Source organism: Marmota marmota, unplaced genomic scaffold (assembly GCF_001458135.2).
Source record: "Marmota marmota marmota unplaced genomic scaffold, marMar, whole genome shotgun sequence".
In the NCBI taxonomy this organism is placed as follows: domain Eukaryota; kingdom Metazoa; phylum Chordata; class Mammalia; order Rodentia; family Sciuridae; genus Marmota; species Marmota marmota.
The window spans coordinates 19,527,717-19,537,445 of NW_026000016.1; the positions used below are offsets into that span (position 1 = coordinate 19,527,717).

Sequence of the window (9,729 nt, forward strand, 5' to 3'; positions counted from 1 at the left end):
GGGAGGGGAGAGGTGGGGAGGGGGGAGGGTGGAGGATGGGAAAGGCAGCGGAGCACAACAGACACTAGTATGGCAATATGTAAATCAATGGATGTGTAACTGATGTGATTCTGCAATCTGTGTATGGGGTGAATGTGGGAGTTCATAACCCACTTGAATAAAAGTGTGGAATATGATATGTCAAGAAATTTGTAATGTTTTGAACAACCCACAAACAAACAAACAAAAAGAAATAGAATTCACTATCACCATTTCAGCAAAAGAGAGTTAGCAAGGATCTTAATGTGGGAAATTTTCAACCTGAAGATAGTTTATAAATAGTGATGATGATAGTAACAATTAACCTTTGCAGAGAAACTTACAGTTTACAATATGTATTTTATTTTATTTTTAAATTTTGTAGCTATAGATAAACAGAATGCATTCATTTTATTTATTTATTTTTATGTGGTGCAAAAGATCGAACCCAGTGCTTCACACATGCTAGGCAAGTGCTCTACTACTGAGCTACAGCCCCAGCCCATAATATGTATTTTTTAGTACTTATGAATTCTTTTTTTAACCATTATACATGTACTTTTTTGCATTACAATTCTTAATACACATATATACCATAAAAAAAAAAACACACATCCTAATGTGGCAAGAAAGAATGTTAGAAACAGTGTTGGCATCCTGAACTTCTCCATGTTTCATCTGTACTTGTGTGCACATATATCCTTGAAATTATAAATAACTTTTGATACTGAGTAGTAGCCTAGATTCTGGTAAGTCTGGATTGGCAGTCCAATCCTTTGTGTTAGTTTTTTTTTTTTTTTTTGATAATTCAGAAATTATCTTTTTTATCTGTTTGTCCATCCCTGGCCTCTGAAATACAAACTCCCAGAAGGCAAAAATGTTATCTGTTTTGCATACCATTAAATCCTTAGCATCTAGAACAAAACCTAACATTCTGGTTCATGAACCTGCTATACTGCTTCTTATATGCCTTATCATATTCTGGTTGCAATTCTATTTCTTGCATGTTTTCTTTACACGTTTAACACAAGTATTAGTGCCTGCTTGTAAGATTTGGTATTATACCTAGCAGCAAATGTGGAAATTCAGGCTTGCAAAGGACTACAGAGACATTTGATGAAAAATTTTTATAATAGGTCTGATTAACAGACTCAAAAATTGCAAATTTGCATGAGTGAGATTAATTTAAAATTGTGAGGTAGTCTTCATTAATTCAGCAAATAATTATTGAGCATTTACCATGTAGAAGACATTAGGGATACTGAAGCAAGAAAACTGAAAAAAAAATCCCATCTTAATTTGGCTCAAGATAATTTTAAACATTGTAACAAAAGTGACAATTAAAAATTTAAATACATGTACATTTAAATATTTGAGGTTGTATTCAGTCCTTACTCATTTAATTAAATGAGAAAACCCACAAAAATGTTCAGAAGTATAGTGATTTAATGTAAAATTTATAATGTTGAGAATCTTATGATGTCAAAATGTGATAGATACTCCTTACTAACTAGTTAAAAAGTGTAATGACTTACTGAATCACCTCCTATACTTTTCCATCTTGAATGAAAAATAATTTATCATACAAGATGTACCTCAAAATCCAAGAAGTTAAAAATCACAGTTTATCTTCATTTTTAATTGGTTAAGTATCCGAGATTTTTTGTTTTTTGTTTGGTTTGGCACTTCAGAACTGAACTTTTGGTTAGTAAAATGAGATCAATGTAATCTACATCCCTGTGAAGTAAGAATTTCCATCAGCCTGACTCTAAATTATATCATTCTTGTTCCCAATGAGCCCTATGGTTTCATGTCATTCAGTGTTAGATTGTACCAACCTTCTCAGGGAATAGGAAAGGAAGGGGTATCAAAGGAAGGGGTATCTTACTAGTTGGTGGTATGAAATATTTTGCTATTGTTCCTATACATCTTTACATTGGGAAAGGTGGGAGAATGGACTAGATCTGCTCTAATTTTTGTTAATGTTAGATAATATAATTAAAGAATTATAGATTGCAGGGACTTTGGAGACATCTAGTAAAGGTTCCTAGCCATTCCTTCTGAGAGGAAATAGGCAAATTTAGGGGAATGAGAGGGACATGTTATAAAAGAATATACTGCAAGTATTGCTTATTTGTAGTTAGAAGAAAAACATTAAATGATGCTAACGCATTAATCATCAGCAGCAGATAAACAGGGCCCTGAGAAATATATAAAAACCTATTTTTCCTCTTTTAAATGAAGGAAATGTATTTCATATGTAACAAAAATCATGATAATAGACTGATACAGTTTTTTGTTTAAAAATTTTTGTCATAATATTTATATACAGAAATTTAAATAAGTAGAAAAATATCCGTTCCAACAATTTCATGACTTTAATATAATCATTGTTAGTATTTTGGTGCACTTCCTTCCTTATAATTTTTCTGTACCTGTTTTCAACATGACTGTAATCTTCTAATACAATTCAGTGCATAAAATTCTATATCTTGCTTTTTTTGCCTAATTATATCATAACCCATTCTTCATACTATTATAAAGTTTTCATTATTAAAATACATGCTTATTAAATTGAACAAGAAAAAAGTAGGGGAATATTCTTTCTTGAATCCATCACTTAAAATACAACCAGAAGGGCTGGGGATGTGGCTCAAGCGGTAGCGCGCTCGCCTGGCATGCATGCGGCCCGGGTTCGATCCTCAGCACCACATACAAACAAAGATGTTGTGTCTGCCGATAACTAAAAAATAAATATTAAAAAAATAAATAAATAAATAAAAATTAAAAAAAAAATACAACCAGAATATTTTATCTTTTCCACTCAGTATTACATCAAGGTGATTCTTCTATGCTGTGATTTAGTTTTTAAAACTAATATTTTAAGAAGGAAATATTGTTGTATACTATGACATGGGAGATCACTTTTTATTCAACACTGTATTAGCTTGCTTTCCATTACTATAACAAAATACTTGTGGGTAAGGTATTTATAAATGAAAGAGGTTTATTTAGTTCAAAGTTTTAGAGGCTGAAAATTCAGAGAACATAGTCCTGGTCAGTTTCTCTTGGTAGCATCATTTGAAAGTGAATGCACCACAATGACAGGAGCATGTAAAGAAGGAGAGATCACATAATGTGAAAGGAAGCCAGAGTAAGGGATGATGCCCACCCCTCAACACCACCACATTGGGGACCACAATCCCAACACATGAATGCACCCTTGGGGGACACACTCAAACCATAGCAAACACTATTATCAGGTACTTATTACTTTTCTTTTGCTTAATCTGAATCTCAACCCAGTATAAAGATTTTTCTTTAATTTTATTGTAACACGGTTTATTTTCCCTTATGACCTGTGCTTTTATTAACTTCTTAATCTTAGAACCAACCTTTTCATTTATCAATATCCCATCACTTTAAGCTATCTTAGATATAGTATTCCTGCTTATAAGTATCAAAACTCATACTGAACAATGAGTTCTGGGTTGCACTTGTCTACAAGTCTTTGTCCATAAGTTAAACAATAATACACACAAGTGCTATCACAGTTTTAAATAACTACTTTCTGTATAAATGGTTTTGAAGAGTATCATAGCAGGACAATTGTTGAGTACCTGTGGACTCTGTCAAATAGAAGGCAACTCTAGTGGGGTTGGAAGGATCACTGACCCCTAGGTGAGAGAAGGGGAAGGGGATGGGAATAAAACAATATAGTGGGGGCCCTTGAGCCCTAGCCTCAGGTGATAAACAGGGAAATTAATGGCCCAGCAATCTCTGATCAACCTTTTCCATCACTTCCAAGTTGTAGGCATTCACAGTTGAAATGGTTCTTACCATTTACCTGGTCTAGCCACCAGCTGATTCAGGGAATCTCCCATGGTTCAACAAAGAGATGATTCAATGTATTTTAATACTTTCAGTAATAGAAAAATAATTTATAACCCAAAAGAATCACATATCCTGCTGGGTACAATGGTGCATGTCTGTAATCCCAGTAGCTTGGGAGACTGAGGCAGGAGTATGGCAAGCTCAAAGCCAGTCTCAGCAACTTAGTGAGGCTCTAAGCAACTTAGCAAGACCTTGTCTCAAAATAAAAAATAAAAAGGATTGGGGATGTGGTTCAGGGGTTAAAGGCCCCTGGGTTCAATATCTGGGAGGAGGAGGAGGGGGGGAGGGGGAGGGGGGAGGAGGGAGGGGAAGAATCTCATACCCTCATTTTTGTTCAATGGCCTCTAGAATCTTTAGAGTAAATAATTTTTCTAAACGCTTTCATTTCTAGGCTGGGTATGTAACTCAGTATTAGAACACTTGTCTACTGTGCATAAGGGACAACACCACCACCACATACATAAATAGATAGAATAATATTTTTCACTTGGTATAAAGATAATACTTTTGGTTAATGCCAATCAGTTTTTATTGTTTTGGTCTATTCAAGATAGAAAAAAATATATTCTAAATTTTATTTATGTTTTGGTTTTGAAACATAACTTATATCTAAATTTATACATATACTGCTAAGAGTCTTAACTTGAACTGGGCATGCATGGTGTCATGCACCTGTAATCCCAGTGACTTCAGAGGCTGAAGTAGAGGATTGCATGTTCAAGGCTAGCCTGGTCAACTTAGCAAGACCCTGTCTCAAAAAAAATAAAAAACAGGGGCTGGGGTTTGTAGCTTAGTGGTTGAGCACTTGCCTTGCATGTGTGAGACACTAGGTTTGATCCTCAGCACCAAAATAAATAAATAAATAAACCAACAAATAAATAATAAAGATATTGTGTCCATCTACAATTAAAAAATAAATAAAAAAGATATAAAAGGGTGGGGATGTCAGTCAGGGTTAGAGCACCCCTGGGTTCAATCCCTAGTACTACAAAATAAACAGACAAAAAACCCTAAGAGTCTAAGTTAAAATAGCTCCTAGTTTTAAAAAAGATTTTTACTATAAGTAGTTTTTAAAAATTCATATGTGTATCTTGTTTGGTGACCTGAAACTAGTTGAAATATAGGTGCTTTATAAATTGTCTTAACTACTCATATTATCTTGTTTTTTTGTGAAGCATGAAATAAGTTCAATTTATTGACTCCCTGTTAGGTCACTGGGGAGAAATGAATTTTTACTGTGTGTTTTATTGTGCCTATTCATTGAGTTTGGCACTAAAATAAATAATGCCATAATGAGAAAAGAGATGGCCTGATGATTTCACTATGGAGATGAAAGTAAAGAATTCTAGGCTGTGATCCTGTCAAAACACCTGACTGACTTTGTGGCTCTCAGACAGGTACTTAACCTGTCAGTGCCTGTGTTTCCTCAAATGGAAACTTGTCTAAGAAAACTGACTTACAACAAAGTGGGATGAAAAATGGTACTGGCTGCATGTTTTGTGACTTTGAATATTGATATTTTTGAAAATACCAAAGTGTTTATATATTTACTGAGATGTCTCTATGGTAGGAAAAAAGATTCAGAGACCAGAAGAGCCTGAAGGTCCCGTGGTACCTTGGAAGGTGGGGCCTTTTCATGCGGCTTTGGAAATTGTTTATTTTTTTAAGGTCACCTTGTCCATCATAACTGTTTGGAGGACAAGAAGCCAGGCAGATCAGGACCTCGATCAGGGCCTTCTGGGAAAACAGCTGCCAGCACACTATTAAATAAAATTTACTAGAAATGGTCCATTTTTAGAAGGCTACAGCTGGGGACCATCCTGTAGGGAAATTTTATTACCTTTACATGAAAAAAATGCTGCCTGGGTTACTTTTCAGCACAATGGCCCACCTCTTAGATGAAGCAAATAGATTATAACTTACTTTGCTTCGTTCACATTTGTAGTAACAGGATGTATTTATTTGTTTTTGTCTTTTGAAAAGGAGGGATGTGAAGTTTGGTGGATGTCTGTTAGTCTTCTCCTTTTAAAGAGGTTTGTAAGTAAACAGTAGAGGTGGACGCAGCACTGCTAACCACATATCCTATCTTCCAGGGCAAGGGACAAGTTATTAAATATGCCTAGCAATTTAATGCATTATCTCATTTAGTTGCCACATTTCACATGGCATTTTACAGATAGGAGGAAGGGCCTAACTTCTGAAGAAACATGTCCATAGGGTGGTGGGTCAGTGAGGGAGTGCCTGAAATTTCAGCATCAGAGATGGATTCTTTTAGGAATAAGTGTCACTGCATGTCATAGAACCAGAAAGATTTACACTACTATTGAAAGTCATAATCATCATCATAGACTCATAGTTCACAAAGCACCATCATGTCATATCTCATGTAACTTTTAAGACCACCTTAATAGGTAGACATAACTGATCTTGTGTCAGAAATGAGGATGTTGAAGCTAGAGATTGGATTTGAGTAAGAATATTTTAAACTATTCTTTTCCTTAGTCTAATATGGTGACTATATTGTAATTATTATTATATTTTTTAGTATTGAGGATGGAACCTAGAGCATTACACAAGCTAGGTAGTACCACTGAGCTATACTCCCAGACCCTATTATAACATTTTTAAAACTGAGAAACACAATGTCTATATTTTAAATATTTATTTATTTATTCAATTTGTTATATATGACAGCAGAGTGCATTTCAATTCATAGTACAAACACAGAGCACAATTTTTCATTTAGCATAATATTCTTCAACTTCATCCATTTAACTGCAAATGCCATGATTTTATTCTCTTTTAATGCTGAATAATATTCCATTGTTATATATACCATATTTTCTTTATCTCTAGGTTGGTTCCACAGTTTAGCTATTGTGAATTGTGCTGCTGTAAACATTGATGTGGGTGTGTCCCTGTCCTATGCTGTTTTTAAGTCCTTTGGGTATAAACCCAGGAGTGGGATAGCTGGATCAAATGGTGGTTCATTCCAATTTTTCCAAAAGGATTCTCCATATTGCTTTCCTATTGGCTACACCTATTTGCAGTCCCACCAGCAATGTATGAGTGTGCTTTTCTCCTCACATCCTCGCTAACACTTATTGTTGTTTGTATTCTTAATAGCTGCCATTCTGACTGGAATGAGATGAAATCTTAAAGTAGTTTTGATTTACATTTCTCTAATTGCTAGAGGTGTTGAACATTTTTTCATGTATTTATTGATTGATTGTGTATCTTCTTCTGAGAAGTGTCTGTTCAGTTCCTTGGCCCATTTATTGATTGGGCTATTTGGGTTTTTTTTTGGTGTTAAGATTTTTGAGTGCTTTATGCATCCGAGAGATTAGTGCTCTATCTGATGTGTTTGTGGTAAAGATTTGCTCCCATTCTGTAGGTTCTCTACTCACCTCACTGATTGTTTCTTTTGCTGAGAAGAAGCTTTTTAGTTTGAATCCATCCCATTTATTGATTCTTGGTTTTATTTCTTGTGCTATAGGAATCTTATTAAGGAAGTTGGGGCCTAATCTGACATGATGAAGATTTGGGCTTACTTTTTCTTCTATTAGGCGTTGGGTCTCTGGTTTAATTCCTAGGTCTTTATCCATTTTGAGTTGAGTTTTGTGCATGATGAGTGATAAGGGCTTATTTTCATTTTGTTGTGTATGGGTTTCCAGTTTTCCCAGCACCATTTGTTGAAGGAGGTTATCCTTTCTCCAATATATGTTTTTGGTGCTTTCGTCTAATATGAGATAACTGTAATTATGTGGGTTTGTCTCTATGTCCTCTGTTCTGGTACCATTGGTCAACAAGTCTGTTTTGGTGCCAATACCATGCTGTTTTTGTTACTATTGCTCTGTAGTATGGTTTCAGGTCTGGTATAGTGATGCCACCTGCTTCACTCTTCTTGCTAAGGATTGCTTTATGTATTCTGGGTCTCTTATTTTTCTAAGTAATTTTCATGATTGCTTTTTCTATTTTTATGAGAACTGTCATTGGGATTTTGATTGAAGTTGCATTGAATCTGTATAGTGCTTTTGGTAATATGGTTATTTTGACAATATTAATTCTGCCTATCCAAGAACAAGGAAGATCTTTCCATCTTCTAAGGTCTTCTTTAATTTCTTACTTTAGTGTTCTGTAGTTTTCATTGTAGAGGTCTTTCACCTCTTTCATTAAATTGATTCCCAAGCATTTAATTTTTTTTTTGAGGCTATTCTCAATGGGGTAGTTTTCCTAGTTTCTCTTTCAGAGGATTTGTCACTGATGTACAGAAATGCCTTTGATTTATGGGTGTTGATTTTATATCCTGCTACTTTTCTGAATTTACTTGTTAGTTATAGAAGATTTTGGTGGAATTTTTTGGACCTTCTAGGTATAGAATCATATTGTCTGCCAATCATGATAATTTGAGTTCTTCTTTTCCTATCCATGTCCCTTTAATTTTTTTTTCATCTATCTAATTGCTCTGGCTAGAATTTCCATGACTATGTTAAATGGAAGTGGTGAAAGAGGGTATTCCTGTCTTGTTCCAGTTTTTAGAGGGAATGTTTTCAATTTTTCTCCATTTAAAATGATGTTGGCCTGGGCTTAGCATAGATAGCTTTTACAGTGTTGAGATATGTTCCTGTTATCCTTAGTTTTTCTAGTGTTTTAGCATGAAGGGGTACTGTGTTTTGTTGAATGCTTTTTCTGCATCTATTGAGATGATCATATGATTCTTATTTTTAAGTCTGTTGATGTGATGAATTACATTTATTGATTTCCATATGTTAAACCCACCTTGCATCCATGGAATGAACTCCACTTGATCATAGTATATTATCTTTTTGATATGTTATTATATTTTATTTGCCAGAATTTTATTGAGAATTTTTTCATTAGAGATATTGGTCTGAAGTTTTCTTTTTTTGTGTGTCTTTGTCTGGTTTTGGAATCAGGATGATATTGGCCTCATAGAATGTGTTTGAAAGTGTTTCCTCTTTTTCTATTTCATGAAATAATTTAGGAGTTTGTATTAGTTCTTCTTTAAAGGTCTTGTAGATCTCAGCTGTGTATCCATCTTGTCCTGGGATTTTCTTGGTTGGTAAGCTTCTGATGGCATCTTCTATTTCATTGCTTGAAATTGATCTGTTTAACTTGTGTATATCATCTTTCAGTTTGGGCAAATCATATGCCTCTAGAAATTTGTCTATGCCTTCAATATTTTCTATTTTATTGGAGTACAAATTTTCAAAATAATTTCTATCCGTCATGATGTTTCCTTTTTTATCACGGATGTTAGTAGTTTGAGTTTTCTCTCTCCTTCTCTTCATTAGCATGACTAAGGGTTTATCAATTTTGTTTATTTTTTCAAAAACCAACTTTCTGTTTTGACAATTTTTTCAATTTTTTTCTTTTGTTTTAATTTCATTGATTTTAGCTCTGATTTTAATTATTTTCGGTCTTCTACCACTTTTGGTGTTGATTTGTTTTTCTGTTTTTAGGACTTTGAGATGTAATATTAGGTCATTTATTTGTTGACTTTTTCCTTCTTTTAAGAAATGAACTCCATTCAATGAACTTTCCTCTTAGTACTACCTTCATAGTGTCCTAGAGATTTTGATATGTTGTATCAGTGTTCTCATTTACCTCTAAGAATTTTTTAATCTTCTCTTTGATGTCTTTTGCAACCCATTGTTCATTCAGTTGCATATTATTTAGTCTCCAGGTGTTGAAGTAGCTTCTGTTTTTTTATTTTATCATTGATTTCTGATTTCATTCCTTTATGATGCAGGATAGTATCTGTTTTTTTTTTTTTTTTTTTTTTTTTTTTTTTTT

At 34.0% G+C, this 9,729-nt stretch overlaps 1 protein-coding gene and 1 pseudogene across 1 annotated transcript in view; one reads left to right on the forward strand and one right to left on the reverse strand.

Moving 5' to 3' along the window:
* Efcab2 (EF-hand calcium binding domain 2) overlaps positions 1-9,729 on the forward strand; it is a gene marked incomplete at its 5' end in the record, with an annotated part of 131,747 nt that overhangs the window by 106,369 nt on the left and 15,649 nt on the right. The window lies entirely within an intron of this gene.
* LOC125618600 lies at positions 3,459-3,565 on the reverse strand (annotated as a pseudogene).